The following is a 25,917-nucleotide window of genomic DNA, read 5'->3' as shown; positions in this document are numbered from 1 at the left end:
ATGCTATGCTAGCTCAGTGCTACAGAGAGAACTTTTACCTGCTACTACCACCTCCTCAATGATTCTCCTCCACACCTAATCCTTCCTAGTCCTGGTTCTGGTTATAAAGGGTGTGTCCTACAGCTCCAGGTGGTCACACACAGCTTCTACTTCATGGTTGAATGGATGAACAGACCAGTGTCTGTGTTAACGTGACGTCATCGTCAACAAAGACTCTGAATGTGTTCAGCATCAATGTCTGATCACTAGCAGTGTGACTCTGAAGTGTTGTATGTTTGAAAACAGGTTTATGTTTTAAAATCTATAAAGGTTTGAACTTTGAGAATGTTTAAACGAGAGAGAAATGTTAATTCATGTCTGAGAAAAGTGTATAAAGTCTATAAAGTGTGTGGTGAGGGGTTTCACAGCCTTAAAACATGTATAATAATTGTGAAAAACAAAGCTGACTACTTCGCGGATTTCGCATATTGCGGGTTATTTTTAGAACGTAACCCCACGATAAACGAGGGACTACTGTACTTTCTTTCTGGTCGCCTTCTACTCTTAAAGCTGTAGTATGTAGAATTCTCTCTCTGCTTTGTTTTGAAACTGAAACTGAACCTAACCGGTATATTTTCTGGATGCTCTTCGTGACTTGTTTTTTTTTTCAATATAGACTAGTGACAAATGTATGGACTTTATCTTGTGTTATTGGAGATGTTTCTGGTGTTTGAGACTCTGACATGAACACACGTATCACTCTAGTTACTTTCCAAACCAACGCGGCTGCTGCTGTAGCTCGTCCCTGTCAGATCGCTCACAGAGGGGGCTGTGATCCCTGCTGACTTCCACTCTGAGCGGATTGACAACCATCACGCCGCTTCCAGAATATAGAATTAATTCACCTGGAATGCGCTTCTGTTGGTTTATCACTCTCTCTCTGACATTTGTGTGGCTGTGTCACTGTTGTGCTTAACGCTGTTATGGAGACTTTAGCTGAGACGTCTTTCATTACATTTTACTGTTTGTAGAAAGATCTCTGATTGGCTGAAGTCCAGCATTACATTTATTCTAAATGTCATTTACAGAACCAGGAGAAGGAGAATTGCTTCACCCCCAATTTCCACTGGATGCGTCTCCGCTGCGTTACGTCACCACCAGAGCTGATAGGTTTCCACTTTATTCTATGTGTTCATTTCCACCAGGTCTGCTGTGCTGCGTGTCTGCTCCTTCATAGATGTGGTAGTCTGGTACCCTCCACCAGATATACACAGGACTTCTATTTCTGACGGAGCATCAATCAGCACAGAGCAAATGAAGCTAAACAGGAAGTTAAACATGTACTCCACAATAAAATATCTGGTTACTTTTCAAAATAAAACACTTCAGATCATATTTCAAGTAACTACATCACCAAAACGTCATAATGTGTAAAAACAAATTCACATCCACTATATTGATTCCTCTCATACTGTAACTCACTGATATATATTTAGATATAGATTTAGTTCATGTTTTACAGTTTTATCTCTTCTCTGTTGGTTGTTGATAAAAAAAATGTGTCTATGACAAATCCAGAGTCCAGGTAATAATCAGGGTTTTCTACCTAAAAACCCATTCATTCCCACCATAACATATATGTAAAAATCGGGACATTTATTAATAATCCATCACCGTTGTATCTGCCAACATGACACACTCATGAAGATCAATTAAATTAGTTTTGTCACTGAAAAATACTATTTGCGCTGACGTCACCGATGACGTCAGACGCAGATGTCCCGCATGTGATGGATAAACCCGGAAGTGTGTGCGGTGCTCGGTTTTAATAGATGGATGGTGAAATGGGAGATTGTAAGTTGTTTAAACTTCATGGACTACAAAACGATGGCTATGGATGATTTACACGGTGGCCTTGTGTGCACCCAAGACTACTGTGATGGATGGATGGATGGATGGATGGAGAAACCGAGCGGAAAACGAAGCGGATGAACAGGTAAGTAACTATGACGTGTGGATGTGGTCAGAGAGAGAGACTGCTGCCTGCCTCTTACCATGCTTTGCCGGTACTGTACGTTTAGGGACGGGCTCGCACCGTCACATCATCCTTCCCCTCTGGGAGGTTGACACCCTGGGGCAACCTTGAAAGATAGTCCGCAACGACATTTGACTTTCCTCCTCTGTGTCGGATTACGAACTTGAATGGTTGAAGGGCGAGGTACCATTTCGTAAGGCGACTGTTCTTGTCCATTCACTCGATCCACGTGAGAGCCCTATGATCAGTCTCTAAATCAGACTCTCGGCCAAGGAGGTAGTAGCGAAGGCGATCCAAGGCCCATTTCAGAGCGAGCCCTTCTTTTTCAACAACTGAATACCTTGTTTCTTTTGGCTGCAGCTTGCGACTGAGGTACAGAATGGGGCGTTCCTCACCAGGTTCTCCCTGAGCCAACACTGCTTCCAGGCCCACATCAGAAACATCCACTTGCACCAGAAATCGTTCATTGAAATCCGGGCTCTTCAGAACTGGAGAGGAACACAGGATTCTCCTCAGAGTACTGAAGGCTTGCTCACAATCCTCTGTCCAGTTCACAGGATTTCACTGGTTCTTCATAGTGAGGACGGTGAGCGGAGCAGCAATCGTGGCGTACTGGGGTACAAACCACCGATGCCAGCCAGAGAGGCCAAGGAACGACCAGACCTCCTTTTTGGTGCATGGCCGTGGACACTTCATGATGGCCTCAACTTTATCCACCTGGGGCCGAACCTCACCCCGTCCCATCTGGTATCCCAGGTATTTGGTCTCCTCTCTGGCCCACTCACACTTGGACGGGTTCAGCGTTAGGCCAGCTCGGGCAATCTTTCCCAGGACCAAGGACAGGTGCTTCAGATGCTCTTCCCATGTTGCGCTGAAGACAACGACGTCATCGAGGTAGATTGCACTGCATTCCTCACAGCCAACTGAAACTTTGTCCATCAAACGCTGGAACATTGCCGGAGCCCCATGTAACCCAAAGGGCATGACTGTGAATTAGAAAAGTCCTGCTGGGGTCCGGAAGGCAGTGTACGGACGGGATGCCTCTTGCAGCGGCATGGTGATGTACCGCGCTGCGCCGATACGTTCCAGGAGGTCATCGATCCTCGGCATGGGGTAGGCATCGAACTCACTGATGGAGTTTAGCTTGCGAAAGTCAATGCAAATCCGCAGGGAGCCATCTTTTTTGAAGACAATGACAACTAGACTGCACCATTCAGAATTAGACGGCTCAATCACGCCCAGCTGCAGCATCTCCTTCACCTCCTCGTGCAACTTCGTCACCAGCTGCTGGGGTACTCGGTACGGTCTCTGGCGGATTGGTTTTGAGTCTTTCAGATGAATCACGTACATCCCCAGGGTAGTCTTCCCAGGTTTGTGTGCAAACAAGGCGGGACTTCTTGGAAGACATGGAGAACACTGGCTGCTTGCTCAGGGGTAAGGTGAACAAGTGACGCAGGAGCAGTGTGGATCAGAGACTCCAGAGTAGTGTCCACATCCTCTTCCTCCTCTTTGTCCCAGCTCCCTTGCTGGACCATGAGAACAGATCCTAGCGTGGACCGTTCCTTCCACAGCTTCAACAAGTTCACATGGTAGGTCTGTTTCTGTTTCTTCTTCTCTGGGTGAAGAACTTCATATGTTACCGGACCCATTTTCCAAACGACCGTATATGGCCCCTGCCGCTTCGCCAGAAGCTTGTGGGAAGATGATGGCAGTAACAACAGGACTCTCTCACCTGCTTTGAATTCACGGTGGCGAGCCTGCCGATCATACCAGGCCTTCTGAGTCTTTTGAGCCTCATGAAGATTCAATTCTGCCTGGTCCAGATATGTCGCCAACCACTCATGCATTTCCAGGACGAACTGTATAATCCCCTTTGGATTGTCCGTGCTGGAGGGAGCCCCCCCAGGTCTTGCTCAGCAAATCCAACGGGCCCTGACCATCCCATCCGTAAAGCAGCTCGAAAGGTGAGAACCACGTTGATGCTTGCGGTACTTCTCTGTATGCAAACAGTACAAAGGGCAGCCAACGATCCCAGTCCTTCCCAGTGTCATCAACAAACCGCTGTAACATGCGCTTGAGGGTCTGGTTGAAGCGCTCCACAAGTCCATCCGTTTGTGGATGGTACGGCGTGGTTTTTAAGCCGGCGATTCCAAGCTGGCGGTGGAACAACTGCATCAGACGCGATGTGAAGTTAGTCCCTTGGTCAGTGAGGATCTCGTCCGGAATGCCGACCCTTGAGAACAGCTGGACCAGAGCTCTCAACACAGCGGGCGCAGTGATGGTATGAAGTGGAAAAACTTCTGAAAACCTGGTGGCGTAGTTGGAGAGTACCAAGATGTATTGGTAGCCACTGCTACTCCTTACCAGTGGGCCAACAATGTCCACTGCGATTCTGCGAAAAGGAACAGAGTTCACAGGCAATGGTTGAAGGAGAGCACTGTCATTTTTGCGCGGAATGCATAGTTTTTGACATACAGGACACGTTTCGCAATACGTTTGCACGTCACGGTACATTGAAGGCCAGTAAAACCATGAGCTAATGCGCAGGTAAGTTTTATGACGACCAAGGTGGCCAGCCCACGGAAGCGAATGTGCGAAATGCAAAACTACTGGTCGACATGTGGCAGGTACAACCAGACGTTTACGGTCATTATAAATAGAAAATAAAACACCATCTTCTATCACAATCATTTCCTTCCCCACACAGGTATGGTCTCCCACTTTAGCCCTTCAAAGTTTCATCCTCTCTCTGCAATGCACCTATGTTCTCTGGCACTTCCCATATTTTTGGGCCCCCTGGTCAAGATTCCCAGTCCACAAGTTCTTCTCGAACCTTTTTTGGCATTTAGACTTTTTAGGTCCCTTAGTTCCCCCCTCACACAACTCATTATCTAAGTCAGGCAGGGGTTCTACACCAGCCTTGGCCTGGGCCCTAGTAACTATAGGACACGAAACTTTGCTCGACATCTCAATCACATCATATACAATTTTACATTCCGTGTTCTGCAACAGGTCTAAGAGAACAGGTAAGTCTGTACCGAGAACTAAATCAACAGGTAAGTTTTCGACCACAGCAACAGTCAACAGATATGGTTGATCGTCAATTACCACAGTGATCTCCGCTCTTGGGTACAAATGACGATCACCATGGACGCACACCATGTCTGTTTTTAATCCATAATCAACACCGTTTACAGGCACACAACTTTTCTTCACCAGCGAGGTAAAGCTGCCACTGTCCAACAGTGCGGTCACCTGCTGGCCATTCACAGTCACAGTCTTAAACGTACGCTCCTTTATACCCTGAGTACTGAACAATTCACCCTCTTCACGAGACGCATAGCACGCCCCGCCGAGCATTCTGGTGCTGCAATGCCAACCTGGCGCCGGTGAGGCCATCCTCTGGTTCATGCTCTCGAACCCAGGTATGGACATCGGGTGGCAGGACACGAAGAAGCCGCTCCATGATGACAAGCTCTCCTATCTGTTCCTTGGTGAGCTGGTCTAGACGAACCCACCGTCGAGGCGGTGATATGTCTCAGTCGGGGTCTCTCCTGAAGGCACAGTGGGACAACGGAACTGCTGTCTGTACGTTTCAGGGGAAATGTCAAATTTCACTAGTAAAGCAGTTTTCAAGTCCCTGTAGCAGTGAGCTTCATCTTCGTCCATGGCTGTATAAGCTTCTAACGCTTTTCCGGACAGGAGTGGCACTAGACGGCAGGCCCACTCAGTCTCTGGCCATCTCCACGTCTTAACGATGCGCTCAAACCGCAACATGTAATTTTCAATGTCCTCTCCACTTTGGAATGGAGGAATCTTTGGCTCCCCAGAATATGGTCGCCAGTCCAGTGGTGGCGCATTATCCAGACCACTAGAATTCTTCCCTGGTGGCCGGTACAGTGTTGTCGACTCACCTTGGGGTCGTCTTGAAGGTCCTGGGGTTGGCAGGGCCATCCTCGGACTCGGACTACTCGTCCCGGAACTTCCTGGATCCCCAACTCTGGATGCAGGTGTGTGCAGCGTTGTACGGAGGTTACGGATCTCTGCAATCAGACCCTCTTGTCTCCTCTGCTGACTATCCATGAAGTCCTTCATCAGGCCCATGAATTCCGACATGGGTGGCACAGTAGGACCACCCCCTTCATGGAGCTCAGAAGCATACTCCTCTTCAAACTTTGGCTGGGAACGGAGTCCCTTCTTCTTTCTGTGGCTGGCCATCTTATATATTTAATCCCACTTCTGACACCATGTGTGACGTGGTTCTGATGAAATAAATTATGGCATAGCCAGGATATATGTTTTTAGTGCTTTTATTCCATAAAGTGAACAACAACAACAAACAAAAAAAAGAAGAGGAGCGCTAGACAAATAAACAGAAAAAGAGAATAAATATTTACAATATATACAACTGCAAATGCAACAATATAACAGAGGCCTTCTGGCTTACCTTCATTGTACCCAGACAGGACATACACTGACAGGGAGAGCAGAGACTGGCTCCCTTCTATAGCCCATGGCTCCTCCCCTTTGTCCATTAAAAAAACAATCAGGGTTTTTTCCTAAAAACCCATTCATTCCCACCATAACATACTGTATATGTAAAAATTGGGACATTTATTAATTATCCATCACTGTTGTATCTGCCAACATGACACACTCAGGAAGATTTTCTGAAGTTTTGTCACGGAAAAATACTATTTGCGCTGACGTCACCGATGACGTCAGATGCCGATGTCCCGCATGTGATGGATAAACCCGGTAGTGTGCGCGGTGCTCGGTTTTAATAGATGGATGGTGAAATGGGAGATTTTGAGTTGTTTAAACTTCATGGACTACAAAACTATGGCTATGGATGATTTACACGGTGGTCTTGTGTGCACCCAAGACTACTGTAATGGATGGATGGATGGATGGATGGAGAGCGGAAAACGAAGCGGATGAACAGGTAAGTAACTATGACGTGTGTTTATCTGTGGATGTGGTTAGAGAGAGAGACTGCTGCCTGCCTCTTACCATGCTTTGCCGGTACTGTACGTTTAGGGACGGGCTCGCACCGTCACACCAACCTTCTTGTTTCCTTTGTTAGGAACACTGACCTGTTTATCTGTTTATGGTTGTGTTTATAACACATACATTTAACTGCGTTCTCAAGTGATTTTATAAATATCGTGAGAACTGCTCTGTCTCGTGACGTCACAGTCGTTCAACTGGAGCGCACCGCGGCGCACTCAAAACACAACCGGTGTGGATTACCGGACGGCGGACAGCGAGGAAAAACCAGATTGGTGCCGTGGAGCAGCAGAGACGTATCCAGTGGAAACCCCGGGTCACTGTTTACTCAGAACACTTTGATTATAATGTGCTCGAATTTAAACATGTTGATAAATGATTCCTCACCCCTTTAGCACCAACAGAATATCTGTAATATTACGTGAATATCTGTAAAAGGCATGTCCCTCGACCCCCATAGGTGTCGCGTGTCATCGGCAACTCGAGTTTTAGCCTTCTACTTTTTTTTTTCAACCCACTCTTCTTTTTTTGTTTTAGACATCTCTGCTATACCTGTCATCGTATTAAAGTGTCCTTGAGCAAGACACTGAACTCTAAGTTTCTCCAGTGGTTGACCAGCGCCTTGAATGGTACACACCTCTGTTTGTTTGTTTGTGTTTGTGAATGGGTGAAAATGTTCTGTTGATGCTCTTTGGTCAGACCTTTAGATTGTGCCTCGTTTATTTTTCCCCCGCCACGAAGTGGAAGGAGGTTATTGGTTTGACATATCGCGATATATCACCAAATTAATTTTCTTCTTACACCCTGTCACTTATGAACAATAAACAATTTATTGGACTTGAACTTGTCATGGTTAACGCATCCCAACATTAAACCTTTTAGTGTTTCTGCATGCTGGACTTAAGAGTGATGATGATGATGATGATGAATACCATACAATGCGGGTCCTGTCGTCTGAAGGCAGTTATGAAGAACATTTTATCTACTACCAGCACAACTTCTTCCTCTGTGTCCTGCAGTGATAATGTTCATATGCTCTGTGGTATCATAACTCACAGTAAAGAGGAAAATCATTTCCTCCTCCCTGTTATTCCTCAGTGTCCCAAAGCTCACATGAAGTGAAGCTGTTGAACTGCAGACCAAAGCTGTTTCCAGTTCTAAACGTCCATCCCACAGCGTATGTATACCATCGATGTTGGAATTAGGCCTTTCACAATAATCTTCTTAGTATTGTGTTACTCTCTGTAATACACTCATCTGTACGACTGTTTTCCATGCTGGAACTCCAGCCTATGGGAACTCTTTCTTTTTGGTGTTTGCATGAATCTACAGTTAAGGCCAAAATGATTAGCCCCCCTTAGGAAATAAGACAAAACTCTAGATGTCTCCATGGAAATGACCATTTACAAGAATTGTTTGTAGTGCATTTGTTTGTTTCCACAATAACAAAGATAATATGTTCACTTAGTTTGATCAGGATATTTTATTGATACAATCAGTTAAAACAAAAAAGAGCAAAAACGAGACATCCAAAATGATTAGCCAATAGTGGCACTTTCTGAGCCACAGCTGTCAGCATCCTCTGAGAGTAGTTCTTTACTAGGTTAACACAGGTTTGGCTCATTCTTCCATTGCACATTGTTCTAACTGGTCCACATTGAGTGGTTTCTGAGCATGGGCATTCACTTTGATCATAGATCCTCTATAGGATTGAGGTCTGGGCTCTGTGCGGCCCACTCCAGGACCTTGGATTTAATATCCCTTTCAATGTGTGCTTTGGGTCATTATCTTGATTGAAGACCTAGTGATGACCTGAGTCTAGACTACGTGCAGATTTCTGCACATTATTCCTCAAAATTTAATGATAATTTTCTTTTTTCATGATTCCATGGACTCAAACAAGGCTCCATGTGCCTGAGGCTCCAAAACAGCCCCACAGCATGATGCTCCCACCACCATGTTTAACTGTGGGAAGTGTGTTCTTGGGGTTGAAGGCCTCTCTTGTGCCCAAACAGTTCTAGTTTAGTCTCATCAGACCAAAACTCATCTTTACCTTTCAAATATTCACAGTTTGTTTCTTACAGGATTTGTCTCCAACAACTCAGTATTTGAGGTTTATTTTCCTAAACTCACTTGTTTTTGCTTTCCTTTCTTATTCATGCGGGGTCATGCATGTCATGTCATCATAATTCATTAATGCATAATGCTTCATCATCAGGAATGGAGCAGGAAGCATTCAGTCATGCAGTGATTGCGTTTTTCTTTCTTCTTTCTTTCTTTCTTTTTGCTTTCTTCTTTTTTGTTCTTTCTTCTTGCTTTCTTGTGTTCTTTCTTTCTTGTCTTTCTTATTTTTCTTTCTTTCTTTCTTTCTTTCTTTCTTTCTTTTTCTTTCTTTCTTTCTTTTCTTTCTTTCTTTCTTTCTTTTCTTTCTTTCTTTCTTTCTTTTCTTTTCTTTTTTTCTTTATTCTTTCTTTCTTTCTTCTTTCTTTCTTTCTTTCTTTCTTTCTTTCTTTCTTTCTTTCTCAGAAGCTGGAGAAATATTACAAATGAAAAGAATAAACACTAAACAAAGAAAGAAAAGGAAACATACAATAATTAAGTAAAAGACTGTTAATTAAATAAGGATTAAAATTTCTGCTGTAGTGAAAGTAGCACATTAAGGAAGTCCCTCTGACTTTAAATAGAATATTCCTGAGTTCTCTTTCCCCCATTTTCACTCTTTTCAGAGGGAAAGAACTGTATGTTTGTGTGGATGTATGTGCGTACGAGCACAGATGGCAGCTGCTCAGCGAAGCCTCTGAGTGGTCATTACTGAGTGTGGGGCGCATTACTGAACCCGTCTTTGTGTTGTTGCTGCTGCCTCAGAGGGGGATTCATTTTAAACACATTCCATCTTCAAACTCTAACTTTAACCCAAAGTTTTATCTCTTACTCAAATTTCCTCCGTTGTGAGGATTTCTCACAGTTGATCAGAATATGTGAACATAACACAATAAATAAACAAATAGCTCCGAGAATAGGATTGTAAGTCATTACTTTGCTATGGATACTTGAGCCACTGCAGAGCCTGAACTGTTTTTTCAGATTTCCTACCATGGCGGTGGAGAGGGAGGAGACAGTGATGACTCAGAGGGAGAGAACCAGGAACTCGCACAGATTGATAAAGGTTTGTGTTCACTGCCATTCAGGTCATCATAGTCTTCATCAAAGAACGTTTCCCACACATCACAGCATTAATGAAGAGATACCAGATGTTTTTACATCAAGTCATTGGTTCAGGGACCAAAAGACCTCTGCAGAGAATCAACATCACCAAACTCTCCATATTTTAACCTAATTTCATCACTTTTTTTTACATCATATTTTTGCCCCTTTTAATGCATTTCTTCTACATTTCAGACACTTTTACATCACATTTCAATGACTTTTCTGCACGTTCAGCACTTATAAACCCTTTCCACCACTTTTACACCTAATGTCACATGTTGACCCATTATTGTCACTTTTATTCTCTTTTCACCAGATTTCATGATTATTTTTGCCAATTTAACCACATTCAGCATTTGATCATGCCACTATTTGCCCACATTTAAATTATGTATAAATCAGGCTGAATGATTCACTCCAATAGAAAACAATGGGATGTGCACAATATTATAATATTCATGTTTTATTAGACATTTAGAAGATTTTAGGACATATTTATAAAAACAGTGTATATCTCTCTAAAAGCCTTATTATTATTATTATTATTATTATTATTATAGAGTTATTACCATTATTTCAACTAAACTAACAAATTAAAATAAAAAGACTGCCCTGATTATTTCTACATGATCTTTGCAGCTGAATCAATCATTTTAACTCTCTCCCTTAATGACATCATCTTTATTAACGTTTAGAAAGGAGAAGAAACTGTGGCCTCACGCCGTTGGCCACCAGCCAGCAGGACAACCAGGGGCCCATCTCTCCATCTCGGCTACGTTGTCTCCGCCTCCTGTTGGACGCTAACCTGGACCGCCACTCCTCTGAGGAGGAGCTGGAGCGAATTAGCCACGGCGACAGCAGGAAGTGGGTGTCGGCTCTCCCCCAGTGCCACGGCGACCACCACAGTAGCGCCTCCAGTGATGAGGAGGTGAAGGACCTCTGTGGCTGTAGATCTACGGCTGCCCCCCCCCGCTACCCGCCCACAGGTGGAGTCTAACACCTGCCTGACCAGCTCCCCCAGTCCAGTGCTCTTCAGCTCCAGCCCCCCCCACAGCCTCAGGCTAACACCCAAACGCTTTCAGCTGCAGGGGATGCAGCCCGTCACACGGCCCATCATTCTCACACACTTCGACCAATCAGCACCTTACAGGAAGTACCGCCACAGCTACAGCGGAGAGCCAGGTAGACCCAGTCTGGACCTGGAGAAAATGCAACAGGTTAGTGTATGTGCATGCGTGTGTGCGTGCGTGTGCGTGCGTGCGTGTGTGTGTGTGCCTGCGTGCGTGCGTGTGTGTGTGTGTGCACGCTCAGTCAAGTGGAATGGGAGGTGCTGTGTGGGACACAAAAGGAGGCCTACAGAGGTAGTAGTAATCTGACACATTAACCCTTCAGCTGTGTGTGTGTGTGTGTGTGCTTTCAATATTTCTGCAAATCAGGCTCAGACTGACCTGAGACTTTCAACATGGCTGCTGCTTGGTTCGAGGGTGTGCATCGTCAGATTTGTTTGGACTGCAATGATACCGTTAATAAATTAGAGTCCTACCTCTGCAGTGATGATGTCATCAGTCCTACCTCTGCAGTGATGATGTCATCAGTCCTACCTCTGCAGTGATGATGTCATCAGTCATTCTGTCAGAAAAGTTATAAATGAATTTGTTTGAGATTTTTTGGAAAATTGATAAATGGGACAATAATTACATTTTGGCGACGTTCTGGCTACCAAAAGAATAAAATATATATATATATATATATCCACACTGTGGAATTTGTGATGATGTCATAGGTTCTCTCAGAGCCAACAGCTCAATGTTAGACAGGTAGTCACGGTAACAGCTCAATGTTGACAGATTTTTAAAATGACAATGATAATTAATTACAATTATGGTGTAATTATAATGGGCAATTACAATTCTAATTGACCCCAACCCTGCAGTGGCCCCTCCCCCCCACTGTGCTGCTGCTTTAGAACAGTCCAGACATGGAGGCAGTGGTGGACAGGATGTGAAACCATTATTCAGTCAAACATCACAGATGTCATGGTTTCGTGACTAATTACTGCCACTGCTGCAGACGTCTGACCATATGTTGATATAAAGGTGAACTCATGAAGATTGTGTTCAAATGTTGTGAAACTGAACAGTGTGTGTGAGCTTTGACCTTAAATCTTTGTTTACAGAAAATGATGCTGAAGAAGAACTGTGGAGGGAAAACACGCACTATAAAGATTAGAGTGAGTCTATTTCCTGTTCACACCAACATTTGAACACAGCGTGTATTTCTCACTAAAACATTCAATTTAATGCTTCGTTTTCCCAGCAAATGTTAAATTCCTAGTTGACTTAGGATCATTATAGGCAAATTTATGTGTATAGAACATTTCATACACAAGGCAACTCAATGTGCTTTACATGATAAAACATTCAATTGTTTAAAATCAATAAGAACATTTAAAATCATCAGTAAAATCAATTCAAATCATCAACATAACCATAAATCTCTCTCTCAATCATACGCAGTAGAGAAAAAAGTTAATTTGATTTAAAAATGTTCACATGTGATGCTGACTATATTATAATTTAAAATCACAGGTTGGTCTAAAGTTTAAAAACACAAATTAGTTTTAAAGTTTGGCCTCTAACCCAGTATTTTATTATTAATTTATTTATTAGTTTGTCTGTTAGCAAAAGTCAAAAGTAGATAATTCCTGATAATTTCTGATATTTATCACGGCAACGATAAAAATTATGATGAATAAAAACAATAAATAAATAAAACAATTCCCAACTTAAAGTGTAAACACACACAAACACAAATGAAATTGAACACATCATCAACACTAGAATGTGTCTCAGTAATAACATTTACACTTTAAAAAAGCTACATTAGCTTCTTTTCTCCATGGACTGATATTTTATAACATATTTGTGCAAGTGGCTCACAATAAATGAATTATTGTGTACAATTCATTTGTTTCCTCATTTATAATCAAATTATTTTCTCAAAAAAAAAAAGAAACATGAAAAACTAAAATAACTCCAATAGTGTTTTTTCTGCTGCTGAATCTGGTTTATTTTATATATATATTTTTTATATCAGTTACATAAAGTTATGGTTGATAAATATCTCTGTGATTTCCTATAATTAAACTGGATCAGATGATTTAATCTATTATTACTGAGAGCAGAACTAACAGGTGTAATAATCACAATAGTTATGTTTCTGTCTACTGGGACCAATATAATTATTCATCAAGTCGGGACGAATAAATAGTGACATTAGCTTTATGCTAACATTTATTTCATCCAATTTATTTACTGGTCTCTTCCTTTTATGAAGTGGTTAGCATTAGCTCTTAGCCCAGTCTGATGATTCTGTGGGTTGTTACGTATGTCTGTCTCAGGAGGGAGGCCACACCAGAAGTAACGTGCTCTAAAACAGGATTTAATTCACAAATAATATGAACATAAAATAAGACGTGGGGTCATGAGTACGTTAAGGCAGGTGATGTACGGTAGGTGAAAGATGCATCAAAACAAGCTCAAACTCAAGAGTGCATGGGTGAAGTGGTGGCGAGGCAGACGCTGACAGGCCCAGCGGGAGCGCACAGAGAGCAAAGACGAGCCCTCGGGAACGCCCGACTTTTATAGGCTCTCAGCAGGTGGGCGGGGCACACCCGGATTCAGGGGCAGGACCTGCACAGAGAAGAAGCAGAGGCAGAGCAACCAACAGGCCTGTCCCTAAACAGGGTTAGCTTAGCATAGTTAGCTTCAGTCCAGTTTCTAATCATTGCTGCAGGTTTATGTGTTAACGTGTTTGTGGAACTTTGGGTGGATGTGACGGAGGAACTTGGATTGGTTGACGTTGTTGGGTGGCGGTCTGGTGGCGGTCCATGATGTATCACTGCAGCTTCAGGTAGGCTGTGATGGGCAGAGCTGTGTGGGTGAGGGGCGGCGTGCGCCCTGGAGCCCACGTCAACAGCGCCACCAAACCTTTTTGTGGTGGAAAAAGGTTTTTATGGCCATTCTTGGCTAAAGTGACTCATAGCCTAGGACAGTGGTTCCCTAATGGTATGTCGTGGGACTTTATGACAACCATACTGTTGTGGCAATCTGTGCTCCAAGCGGGCTGCGCCGTGAACAACGGAGCTGAGAACAGCAGAAACGTTCACTAACAATACGTACGGGAACAGGAGTGAAACCAAAGAGCTACTGGTGATCTCATAAACTGTTAAAACGTCAACTCATCATTCTTTAACTCATTTGCTGAGTTAATGAATTTGTTTATATGAGAAGAGAAAAATAGTTTAACATTAGCTTAAAACTTTATGTATTTAAGGTCTAAAATAAGTTAGTATTTAAAATATAGCAAATTTCTCTTTAATAAAATTCAGAGTGAAAATATTTGATTTACTGTATGTGTGAAAATAGTATAATATAAAAATATTTCTGTTGAGAAATTGTTAAAAATTGTTCAAATTGAAATCGTAATATCTCTAATTGATATAAACATAAGTAAAAAGGTTTCAGGTTATAAAAGTAGTTTGGTTAATGCCTCATTTTCCAGATCACTACCTATATTGATTTAGTTTAATTAAAAAAGATTAAATGTACTGACCTGAAATTGTGTTTATTTGTACTTATCTTGGTTGATGAAAAATGATGAACTTATTTGCATTGTGTTTGTGTTCAAACATTAAAACAGAGAAACAGCGAGAGGGAAAATGGAGCACTTTCTTAAAGGGTCGCCCGTATGTTATAACACGTGTTATAAAGGCTATTTTGCACAATAGGTGTGCCTTCAGATTTTTACTTGACCTTTGGTGGACCTTGGGCACAAAAAGTGTGGGAACCACTGGCCTCGTGTGACCTGGGATAGTCCTGGTTACGTCCCGTGTCCCAGTGGGTTTCCTTAAAACCATTGATTTGTCCTGGTTTCTCACAAACTCAGTCCAGGTTATTCATAAATAAACGACTCAAAAGACCCTCAAAAAAGCAGGAGCACATTTCGCTTAAAAACGTGATTTCTGTGGACTGTGAGCTGTCAATCGCAACAGTTGCCATAGTAACACATGCAATATAAACCACACATTTGCAACTCGATGCTGATTGGTCGATGGCATGGACAATAATACTCATTTGCTTCCTCTCATGCTTTCTCCTTCAACATGACAAAAATAAAAACACGTTTTTTTTTCATTATTCAAAACAATTTCATGTTTAAATGTTGCTTTTTTTACAATTGTCCACTTTAAATTTGGTTCAGCCATCGCAATAATACATTTCATCCAAATGGAAGAAATGTGACCTTTTTCATGATAAATTAAAGCACATGCAAATAGTTTCTTTTGAATATTTGTCGTCTTCTTTTGTTAAATTACTGTCCTGGTTTTAAGTTTTAAAAATCTGGTCACCCTACCGTAGCCCTCGCTAATTTCTGACGCCGCTCTGTAGCGCGTTTTTAAAAAGTTCAATTTTCAAACACCAAAACTCCGTTGCTGTGGGAACGAACAGGCAAAAACGCAACAAAACGTAGTTGAAACAGGGTTTTATAAAAGCTGAGTTCTGTATATGAATAATGGGGCCTGATGCAGATGGATGAGCTGCAGGCTGTGGTCATAGTGTGTATCTACTCTGTCCTTTCAGCAGCACCTTGATCTCCTTCCAACTTCCTGCTGGGACTTCATCTGGCTGCAGAGCTCGCTCCAACGTCTCATGAGTTACTGAGTTAGCATCAGACGTCAGAAAACCTGACAGCAACACTAGATTACACTTTTTACTCTGCAAATAGAACCAAATCGCTTCATGAGCACAAAGCTTTGTCCATGGTTGTGCTGCACTTGTTAGGAGTGGTTTGGATAGCGTGTGTGTGTGTGCGTGCGTGTGCGTTGGCACAGAGCAGGAGGCTGCAGAAGGAGGCTCAGTGTGCTCAGAGCAGTGACGTTATTAACACATTGTGTGGGATAGTGTCAGTGGAGCCTTATCTAACTACTGTTTATGTACACACACACACACACACACACACACAGAGTAACAGTCATGGTGTATAGGATGTTTGTGGGAAGAAGAGAAGAGCTGAGATGAGTGAAAAGTCCTGAGGAAGAGGAGGAGGAGTGTGGTTTATTTCCAGGGTTCTGTTTTTAGCCAAGCGAGCTGCTAACTGTTTAGCTCTGCTCATTACCTTGTGTTGCTGCCAGTAAAGCTGTCTGTGTTGTCTCTGTTAATTACGTGTGTGGAGAACCAGGTTAGTTCCAGTTCAGAGCATCTTTTTACTGCCGTCAGCTCACAGCGGCTCCATTCTGAGCCCCATGCCTCATGTTGACTCTCCTCCTCTTTGTGCTGCTCTGAACTGTGCAGCTCCTGTTTGTTAGCGCTCCTTCCACCTGGCTCAGAGCCAGGGGGGACCCTGGACGTGGACGTGGGGCCGTGGTGTGAGACTGGATTCAGTGTTGGTGCAGGAGGACACTGTGTTTCTGTGGAGGGAGGAAGAAGAAGAAGAGGAGGAAAACACAGCTGCTGCTTTAAGAAGCAGTTATAGCATAAATATGATATCAACCATAGTTAAGCTCTACTAGTACTCACGTTTGATTTACTACTGCATGAGTACACTTTACTAGTGGAGTAAAAAATGTGTGTTAGTGAGCATCATATGATAAAAGCAACCAGGATTCACTGCTACTCATTAGAATCAGCAGTGAATTGCCTTTATTCACGTGCACAGAGCTCTTCTTCTCTCCTTAATGCTGTCTACAAAACGGCAGAGTGGGAACTGTCGCCCCGTGGCTACAGATTCTTTTGGGTCACGGTTTTAATTTATCTTCTCAGTAAACAAAAGAGGTTTACATCGACTTTTTTTAAAAGTTTTCCTGATTTTTAGATCAACCCAAAGCAGCACAAATTGTTATTTTGACTGAAAAAGCTGATAAATGATCCTGAATACTTCACCTCTATAGAACTCAATGGAGTGAAAGGGGCTTATCACGTCTCCAATGATGTCATTTCAACATGGTGGCACACAGGGTAAAGTAGTCCCAGTTTGAATGTTAATAAAATGAATGTGGTGCAAAATAATGTGTTTTGTTAGACATAGATCTACTAATACGGACATTTCAAAGGTTTTCGGCCACATTTATAAAAACATTGGAGAATCCCTGTAAGACAAGCCTGGAGTTTTAATAACTGATGAGTTTCATCTGATTTCATTGAGAGATAAAGCTGTGTATCATCTGCATAACAATGGATATTTATATAATGTTCTCTGATAATGTTACCTAGTGGAAGCATATATAATGTAAAGAGTATTGGTACTAAAACTGAACCTTGTGGAACTCCATGATTAACTCTGGCTGAGGAGAGATTATTAACATGAACAAAGTGGGTTCTGTCTGATAGGTAGGATTTAAACCAGGGGTCTGCAACCTGCGGCTCAGGAGCCTCATGTGGCTCTTTGACTCTTTTGCAATGGCTCCCTGTAGCTTTAAAAAAAATAAAATAATGAATTGTTATTTCTTACAGGGTATTGATGATTAATGACACTAACTTAAAATAAAATTATGATAAAACAACTTCTTTAACCTAAAAATAAATCACATTATGCAATAACTCTGCCAACTTCCTACTTCACTTCCTGCAACTTCTACAAACCATCAATTTTCATTACACATGTGGCTAACCTTAAGTTTTAAATCCCTGGTAAGATAACTAAACTAACTATTCTGGAAGAAAATAGAGGTTTTATTTGTGTGGAGAAAGATTTATTTAACTGCCAACATGTGGCTTCATATGAATGCTTGATATGTTGCAAGAAATTAGCAGCATGTGTTTGCTGACACGATCACGTGTTGTCAAATTCAAGTTAGTTTTTGAAGCCTTTCAAAAACATTAACTCGTAAAATGATTCAATATTATTTCAACTGTATAGAATTTTATACACTGTATTGTCTTCATTCAGAAGGTATTTTTTCACGGCTCTGAAAGGACTTTATTCCAGGCGAGATTAGGCAAAATGGCTCCTTAGAGAGTAAAGGTTGCAGACCCCTGATTTAAACCAACCCAGCGCTGTTTCTTTCATCCCAAAAACACTTTCCAGTCTCTGCAGCAGTAGATGATGATCCACTGTGTAACAATTCACCTGTCTTTTCCAAGGCGATAAAGCTACAACACACTTTCAGGTAACGGACGGATCGGTCTACCAGCAGGGATGACAGCCAACACACACACACCAACACATAAAAATAGCTTTAGGTATTAGCCTTGTATTTCAGGCAGTTTAAAGCACATCCCACCCAAACGCTCGAGCATAAACCCATGTACAAACACACAAACAAACACAAAACTACGCTCTATGGCGCGGGAAAACAAAGTCCATCAAAAGTCCATGCACGCTGAAGTCCAACACCCCGACGCCTTGTTCCCACCGCAGGCTCGGTCCTACGGGGTAAAATAAACACACTTGTAGCAACAGGTAGCTGGCTACGGGGCCATAGGCAGCCTGGTTACTCACAAACACCAAGCAGCTGCCCTCCCGTGCAGTCGGACCAGATGATCCCAGCAGCTCCGCGAAGCCTTGTTCTACCCGTCAATGGATGATCGAGGAAACCCCAACGGTACAGTCCACAAAGAGGTTAGCTCCACGGTATTGCAACTCTGAGCAGTGTCAAGTCGGCGTGTGACGTCACAACACTATGCGCCTCCGCGCCCCCGACCTGATCACCTCATATAGGCGTGACATCTCCCATTCACAATGACTTTTATACAGCTCCATTAACAAAACAGTACTACAAAAGAAAAATGACCATAATTAAATAATTTTATATCCTCTGTGACCAGGTTCTGCACAATAAATGACATTTAAAAAGGGTTGGCTCACCACTGCTGGGTGACACACATGTAGGGACGTATGCGGTCCTTACAACTGTATCAAAGGCTGCACTGAGATCTAAGATCACCAGAACTGAGACCAACCCTCTGTCTGAGGCTAAGAGGAGATCATTGGTTACTGTTACTAAGACAGTCTCTGTGCTGTGATTGGCTCTAAAGCCAGACTGAAAGCTCTCTATAAATTGTTCCTATGTAGGTGATCACATAGTTGACCTGTGATGACTTTTTCAATAATTTTGTAAATAAAAGGTAGATTAGATATTGGTCTATAATTGGACAAGTCACTTGGATCAATGGTTGTTTTTAAGGAGAGGTTTGATTACAGTGGTTTTAAAGGCCTGTGGTTCATAACCTGTTACTAGAGATGTGTTAATATAGTTCATCATATTAGTGCTGATTAGAGGAAGAACATCTTTAAATAGTGGAGTTGGGATTGGATCTAAAAGACAGGTTGTTGGTTTAGAGCCTGGCTACAGTGTTGAATATAAACCAATGATTGTTTTTGTTTTCCTCTATTACAGTTGAATAATAGGAGGTTCTAGCTTTATGGAGAGCTTTTTTATAAGCTAACAAACTTTTTTCCAGGCAGTATGAACTTGCCTGTTTTAAAAGACACAATTCAGATTTATACCAGGGGCAACCTTTTTATGACATATCATCTTCTTTTTAAGTGGAGGAACAGCATCCAGAGCTGTGTGCAGTGACAACATTGTTGACAAGATGATCTATTTTCTCTGTCGTTAGACATTGATGGCTACTCTCTGATGAGATATCATATGGATCAGAGGTAAGCAATGATGGAACTAAATATTTAAATCTAGCTACAGCTTTCTCAGACAGTGATCTACTATAGTGTACTCTACTCTCAGAATTTAAGCAGGCTGATATTCTGAACTCAAAGGACAACAGGAAGTTATCATAAAGAATAAGATTTTGTAAAGGGCTTGTCTATGAAGGCGTCTGTAGGTGGCTATTTAATCTCAGCTAGTCATGTACAGTATGTGTGGAGTTGTGAATCACAGATTAATTTTAGCATTTGTGCTTCATGTGAATTATGATGGACACTACCTTTTTTAATAGATCAGCATATTTCCAAAAGAGGTCAAATCAATAATCGGGAAATTATGGCATTTGCAGCAAGATTGTAAGAAGTTGTGCTACTGTAATAGGCGACTAAATTGTTCTATACCCCTATTTAATGTAGGAAGAGGAAGAGAAATGAATATTGATTTCTCGCATGCCTTTAGAATGATAAAGAGAAGGTTAAACTCTTTCATGGTCCATATCGATTCACATCGGGTGGTATCGTTCGTCCCTACTTGTAACACTATTTTAGTGACAGTTGCTGGCAGCGTGAGTAACATTTGATTAAGTTTGTTTAAGAGAGTTTGAACTGTAGCACCTGGAATACAGTGTGTGATGACATTAAACAATCTAATATTCCTTGTTATTGAATCACTGATAATGAGTGTAGTTTGAGGAAAACGAGCGCTTGGAGTCTGCGTAGGCTTAAACTGACCGGGAGCGTCCAGTGGCATGTTAGTATTGAGGTGCTAGCTGCTACATGTTAGCATTGTGGTCAGGGCTGCCAAGTTTCAGAAAATGACAATAGTGAGACTTTAGTGACCTTTTTCCAGTGTAAAAAAGTCCTTTTTTAACATGACTTTGTTTTAACGTTGATTTCTACCTTCAGAATGATGTCATCACCTCCATACCAGCAGCTCTCCCTGCACTGTGTCCTCCTAATGCTATAACCTAATCAATATTTCATATCATTTATGTGGGGACATGTCTCATGTTGTAGGTGTTTATCACAGATGTTGATGATGACAGAGGCTCCCACTTAAAACACTGTGGCCCAAGGCAGTGCTACCTTTACCTCAGCTCTCCTTGTCTGCAACAGAAAGGACGTCATTAAAAAGATCATCATGTAAAAAACATTCAAACATCAAGTCATTTTTCATTGAATCAATGTCTATAGAAATACACTATTATATACAATAATAATCATAAGAACAGTTCAAATGAACATTAGATTATGTATTTATGATGATATAACCTACAAGTGTAATTCAGCTACTACCAGTGTTTATAACACTGTTAGTAGCTGAATAAGAGTTTTAATTCATTTAAGTTAATGTCTAACACAGACATACACATGTAGGAGTTAAAGAGAGACTGAGTTAGTGTGTGTTGTGTGAGGTGTCAGTCAGAGACCAACTCGTCAAGACCCGCCTTACATTGCTTCTGATTGGTTTATTATTGTGTGGTGCCTGTCGTGGTTGGTTAGATTTAGGCACAAAGGAGACATGGATCGTTTTGGGATTGGTTATCTCGGTCAGTCAATCAGAGTTACTTGAGCTACGGCAAGCCATGAAGACCAAGGTATATTATCATGAAAAAGATAAAGAGGGTTTTGAATGCGGAAATATAAGCGTGAGAAATGTCATGTTTGTGAGAATGGGTCAAATTGCGTGATTGTCACGCTCAAAGGGTGAGACTTGGCAGCTCTGATTGTGGTGCTAGCTGCTACATGTTTAGCCTTGAGGTGCCAGCTGCTACAGGTTTAGCATTGAGGTGTTAGCTGCTACATGTTTAGCATTGAGGTGCTAGCTGCTACATGTTAGCATTGAGGTGCTAGCTGTTTTCCATCCACTGTTTTTATTTAAACTAAACTTAATGTTCATGAAGCACAGCAATAACGTCTCCTCTGGTTCTCCTGTTTCTTGTGTTGTGCTCTGTGCATCAGTTTTATGGGTAAACTGGGAACTTGTGAAATGAAAAAGGTTCCACCCTGTTTGGAGTGAAAAAAAAGCAATTAACTGCAGTTGTTTTTGTTTTTTTTTGGTGAGTTTTTTCATGTAATTATGATTCGCAATTAACGTAATCAATTCCTAATTATTACAATTATTAACGTTATTAGCGTTCCAATTTTCTAAGTTAACTAAGCACATTTTTAAAATTAATTCTTAAATTGATTAAGCATTTGAAACTGTTTTTGTATTTAATTTTTCTCATTTGAATGTGCTGCATTATGAAGAACATCATCATTCAGTTTATTCATCATCAGTGATCAGAAACATGATAGATTGCATCACATTTTTATTGATGATGTGTACGTGTGTGTTCCTGTTTGTTACATCACTGTTAGTAAAGAAAGCAAATATGTTACAATTGAAGTTCCTCAGTTTAATGTAGTGTTTTTATTGTAAACGTACTGTAAACACTTATCTGGACTGAAACACTTCCTCAATCATGTGAAGCTGAAATACCTGAAGTGTTTTTGTTTAGTTTTTTAGTAAAAGTTTCCAGAACCTGGGTTAGAAACAATAAAGCTGTGGGAGTACAGGAGAAGTTTATTCAGTGTTATGGTGTGCTTGTAATTTGACTCCAGCAGCGTTTTGTGTACGTATGGTTAAGACACCAACATGAAATGCACAGCACTGTAAAATCTGTGACTATTGGATGATTTCACATACTTTAAATGTTACTGTGCAGGAATAAAAGGACTTTCTTCTCTTTCTCTCTATGATTTAAAGTTTAAACTAGTTATTTGTGGACCGTGGGGGGGGTGGGGGGGTGGGGGGGGTTAGACCACATAAAGGCATGTGTCTCACTAGTTTCTCCTAAACCTTTCTTCTGCTCTCAGTCCTCCTGTCTCTCTGCCAAAGGCAACACAATCATTTCCTGTCGTTTCCTCCAACGCTATATTTAGACCCTGTGTGTGTGTGTGTGTGTGTGTGTGTGTGTGTGTGTGTGTGTGTGTGTGTGCGCGCGCGTGCGTGTGCGTGCGTGTGTGCGCGCATGCGTGCTAAACATTATCAAACATTAATATATATATATATATATATATATATATATATATATGTTGGAACACTGAGCTACTACTGTAGGTGTTCCACTGTGTAGATGGACTGTGGGTTTAGTAGTAACCATTATTCCCTCATCCTTTGCATGTACAGTAGCCCCTCTGACTAGGGTTACTGGAGTAGGAGCAGATTTCATTGTCTCTCATCATTGTATGAGGGAGGCAGTAGCGTGAAGGGTCTTGCCCAAGGACCCACACTGGCAGATGATCTATTGCTCATTTTCCCCAGCGGGGATTCAAACCGGGGACCTCCTGTGTGCGAGTCAGGTGACTGTGACATTACAGAATGATGAAAATTGGCCTTTTATTCATAGAACATGGTGTGTTAATGTAAATCTGTTCTGCAGCTATGAAGGTTGGTGCTACTCATTCCTACAGGTGTTCCTACTTTTCCTGGTTCTTTCCAACGTTCTCTGTTTGTATAATGGAACACACTGTGGTTCCAGACCCTCATGAGCACCAGCTGAACAGTATTGTTCATGGATTCCATCATTTCATTTTACAGTAATTACTTATTTGTTCATTTCAGAATTCAATGACACAATAAACTGAATCATTTTCAGTAAAAAACTGAATAAAAATGTGGTTCTAAAACTAATAAATACTCACACAGACAACACATAACATTTGATTAAAAAGACTGATTAGTAATATTGTTATTGTTATGATAAACTCACAGCGTAGAGAGAACCCTGGAGCCTAAACATCTAATCCTCATCTCAGTGAGATTAACCTCTACTGTGTGTGTTTGTGTGTGTGTGTGTGTGTGTGTGTGTGTGTGCGTGCGTGCGTACAGAACCTGACCAGCAGTCGTCCTGCGTCCCGTTACACCTACGATCCATCCATCTTTGCCTTCCGCTCCCTGTGCACAGTACCACCCCCCGACGACGCCCCTTGTTCGTAAGGAGAGATGTGGATCTGCTCCTCCTCTTCCTCCTCCTCCTCTTTTGCTTCCTGCTCCGCCCACTCCCATGGACCCCAGAGAGAAAGACTTTGAGATGAGGGCTGAACTATTGATCACTCAGGTATCGCCCCCACACTTGGATGTTGCCCCCCCAATGGTGGACTAATGACAGAGTGCACGTGTGTGTGTGCACGTGTGTGTGTGCACGTAGGTCCTGTGGATGGAGGAAGACACAAACTGATGAATGAACTCTAAATAAATCATGTAAGACAATCAGATGGTTCCATAATCACATGAGCTCATTTTTACTTTCTACGTGATGATGATGATGATGATGATGATGATGATGAAAGTCAAACCTCTGACTGTAGGGGTCGTTGACCTTTGACCTGCTTTATGTGTGGCTTTTAGTCCCAGTTAAAGGTAAACTTATGTCTGATGTTCCTCCATCTTACCATAGGTGTCCAGTTGTGTCCACATAGACGTGTGTAATTTGACACCAGACTCTCCATTCTAAATGATGATGGTTTTTTACCTGTGCTTTGCCGACCAATGACGTCCTGTCTGTGGAAACATGGATGTCCTAATGTACCTGGAGCTGTTCTTCTTCATGGCATTGGTGTAGCGTGCTCTACTTCTTCTTCTCTGATGTTGAACCAAACACATTCCCTATTGTTCCTTAAAGCTCTGTCGATGCCTTGAAACCACATTCCTGTTGTTTAAATGAATCCTGAGTTAATGCTGAGACACTAAAACCACAACAAGAGATTAAAACACTATGTTGACACTATTACCACGATTCTACAATAGTGAATGGATCTAAAGTCACTATTTTATGGTCCCGTGTTGAAAAATGCTGAATAAACGTCCTGTGGCCTCTTTGTTTACATACTGACTAGTGTGTGCGTGTGTGCGTGTGTGCGTGTATAAATAAATGCTAAATACACAAAATGAAGACAAAAAACAACAATTAAAATACACAAATATAAAAGTCCACAGAAATACACACATTTACTCCACAAACACAACAACTGCAAAAAGATAAGAAAAATTGACTAAATGACTGAAGATGACAACAAATAAGAATTAACAATTAATTAGACAAAAAAAAAAAACACATTCTGACCCTGGAAACGCACAACACCAACAAAATATGACAAAAAGTAACAAAATGAATATGAAGATATGAAATGTAGGTTAAATTACACAAAAGTCCCAATAAACCATAATTTTCCCTCACTAAATTGTCCGTATCTCTAAAAATATTCATCCAATCAAACTAAACATGTACAGTGTGACTATTGAATAATAATTCATAAAAATTTCTGAATTATTTTAAGACCATTTGTTGAAATGACTTGAATGACCCATTAAGCTCTATTTATTGTTTATTATTTAGATTGGATGAAAAGTATTGAAGATAAATTAATACTGATTTAAAAGTTTGTCCTGATGGTGGCGCTAGAGAACAGGTCAAAGTCTCATTATCAATCATTGTGATAATATTTATGTATTTAATTAATAAAGTGTCTGACAAGAAAACTTGTTCAACAGTTTCCTAAAAACCATTTTCTGAAGGTGAATATACCAGGGGTACAGTGATATTTAGCTTCTTATTTTAACAGATATTGTTTTTTTAATGTTCAATGTTGTATTTCTTGTATATATTTTATGTTTTATTGTACAGTGCTTTGGTCAGACCTTGTTTGTGTTTAAACGTGCTTTATAAATCCATTAGATTTGGGGTCAGATTGAACCCAAGGATAAAATATGTTCATAATATTAGAGAATAATAGGAGGGTTAAAAACAACACTTTACCAGGCAGAAGTATAAATACTTACTGTACTTAACAAGTTTGTTTCTGGTATTTGTACTTTATTTGATTCATTTTTTGGGCGACTTTATTTTTACTTCTTACTTTTTAAACAAAAATGTTACATTTATAAATGAGCTCATAATGTAAAATGATTTAAACCAACAACTGTGAGAAGTTTTTCACCACAACATGATTCATTTTCAGACCAAAGAGGCCACGCC

Source organism: Gouania willdenowi, chromosome 22, assembly GCF_900634775.1.
Source record: "Gouania willdenowi chromosome 22, fGouWil2.1, whole genome shotgun sequence".
NCBI classification, from domain to species: domain Eukaryota; kingdom Metazoa; phylum Chordata; class Actinopteri; order Blenniiformes; family Gobiesocidae; genus Gouania; species Gouania willdenowi.
This window is presented reverse-complemented; position numbering follows the sequence as displayed.